The sequence below is a fragment of the Scylla paramamosain genome, chromosome 39 (genome assembly GCF_035594125.1).
Source record: "Scylla paramamosain isolate STU-SP2022 chromosome 39, ASM3559412v1, whole genome shotgun sequence".
Taxonomy (NCBI): Eukaryota; Metazoa; Arthropoda; class Malacostraca; order Decapoda; family Portunidae; genus Scylla; species Scylla paramamosain.
Window position 1 is genome coordinate 13,812,382 of NC_087189.1, and position 2,500 is coordinate 13,814,881.

The following is a 2,500-nucleotide window of genomic DNA, read 5'->3' on the forward strand; positions in this document are numbered from 1 at the left end:
GTGTGTGTGTGTGTGTGTGTGTGTTAACGAGGACTGATCTGAGTGTCTATAAGCAGTCTGTCTCTCTGTCTATCTGTCTAAATATGCCTGTCTATCTGTCTATCTTTATATACGTACGTCTCTCTGTCTGTGTGTCTGTCTTTCTATTTAAATCTGTGTGTCTGTCTGCCTGCTTGTCTATCTGTCTACGTCTATCCATCTGTCTGCCTGTCCGTCCGTCTGTCTGTCTGTCTGCCTGCCTGTCTCACGTATTCACAGCCACAAGGCGATCAGATAAAAACACGAACCTTTCGATTTGACATACTTGATAACCTATACTGATGTTATGCTTTCAAAAACACCGCCTCTTTTGAAAGGTTACCAGAATACACACTAATTAGAACACACTAGCTACCAGAACACACTAGTTACAACACACACTAGTTACAACACACCCTAGTTACCAGCAGACGCTAGAATTATCAACGCAACAATTTAAAAAGCAGAGTCCGGGATGTCGTAACGTGCCTGTGTCCTTCTTCCTCTGAGACTATACGTTTTCTGTTACAAAGGCAGACTCAGTTGATTTACCTCAAGGCATTTCACCCACATACTGATGTCTAGTTAGTTGTTGTATGGGGTTAGAAGTAGTAGTAGTAGTAGTAGTAGTAAAAGCACACCATACAAGAGAGAGAGAGAGAGAGAGAGAGAGAGAGAGAGAGAGAGTACACTTTTATTTCCTGCCACCTCAAAACACGTCTTCACCCTTTCTCTACACTTTTACCAGTCATTAACCTGGCCTACCTGTGACCTGCTGTACCTAGTGGTGGTGGTGGTGGTGATAGTAGTGTTGGTAGTAGTAGTAGTAGTAGTAGTAGTAGTAGTAGTAGTAGTAGTAGTAGTAGTAGTAGTAGTAGTAGTAGTAGTAGTAGTAGTAGTAGTAGTAGTAGTAGTAGTAGTAGTAATAGAAGTAGAAATGGTAGCAGAAGTAGTAATAGTAATAGTAATAGTAGTAGTAAGAGGAGGAGGAGGAGAAGAAGGAAGAAGAAGAAGAAGAAGAAGAAGAAGAAGAAGAAGAAGAAGAAGAAGAAGAAGAAGAAGAAGAAGAAGAAGAAGAAGAAGAAGAAGAGGAGGAGGAGGAGGAGGAGGAGGAGGAGGAGGAGGAGGAGGAGGAGGAGGAGGAGGAGGAGGAGGAGGAGAACGTAAGAGATTTTAATTGCTGCTGCTGCTACTACTGCTACTATTACTACTACTATTACTACTATTATTACTGCTACTACTACTACTACTACTACTGCTACTGCTACTACTAATAGTAATAATAATAATAATACCACTACTACTACTATATCCTAAAACTCTCTCTCTCTCTCTCTCTCTCTCTCTCTCTCTCTCTCTCTCTCTCTCTCTCTCTCTCTCTCTCTCTCTCTCTCTCTCTCTCTCAAACACTACAACCAGAAATTATTTACTGAAGTTTCATCTTTTATTTCTAATCTTATCCCTCTTTTATTTAAGTATTCATGACTTACAAACAGAACCTGAAAAAAAAAATGTGATGTTATATCGAAACTTACATTTTCTATTTCATAATTCATCGCTAACCAGTTTTTTTTTTATTTCTTCATTTCTTTTTCTTTTCTTTTCTTTTCTTTTTCCAGCCGTAAACATTCAAGACAATTATCTTTATTTCTCTTATTCATTTATTTATTTTTTTTTTACATAATTTATTTTAATATTTCATCTTTTTTTTGTATTAGTTCCATTCTGTTGTTTATTTCTATTTCAGTCTTTGTTTGCTTTGTTTTCATCCTAATGTTTATCCCCATTCTTGCTTATTATGTGGCCTAATTATTGTTTTTATTTATTTATTTTTTTTAATAATAGACGGATTGAAATTCCCTCATCATTATTTTTTTTTTCACTTTATTTCCACTCAAGATTAAATTGTTAAGACTCTTTATATTATTTCAGACCTACTCCCACGTGCAATTATTGATCTATTTTCTATCAATGTACTCAATTCATCTCTATTTGTTCCTGTTAAATGTTCCTGTTTATGTAAATGTAAAATCGTACTTTTATCAACAACTTCAATCCCATTTCTACGTGAATTTATTTACTTAACTTATACAGTGCATTGATAAACAACTTCAAATACATTTTTACGTACATTACTTGATCCATTTTAATATTAATGTATTCACTAACAATTTTAACAACAATTTCAAAACTATTTCCAATTGGATTTATGTATCTATTTATCTTATACCAATGTTCCACTCCCTCTCTATTCAATATTAATGTAACCACTCCCTTCCTCTTCCCCTGTAATACCTAAAGGAACATTGGCGGGCTTACTGACGTCACAGGAAGGGTCGAGGCTGATTGGAGAAACCCACGAGTGACGTCACAAAGAGCGGCGCTTCTCCCAAGGGACATTCAGCCAATCACAGCCGCCCCTCACTGGTGACGTCACACCCACACTTTCACTCACACACACACAGACACACACACACACACA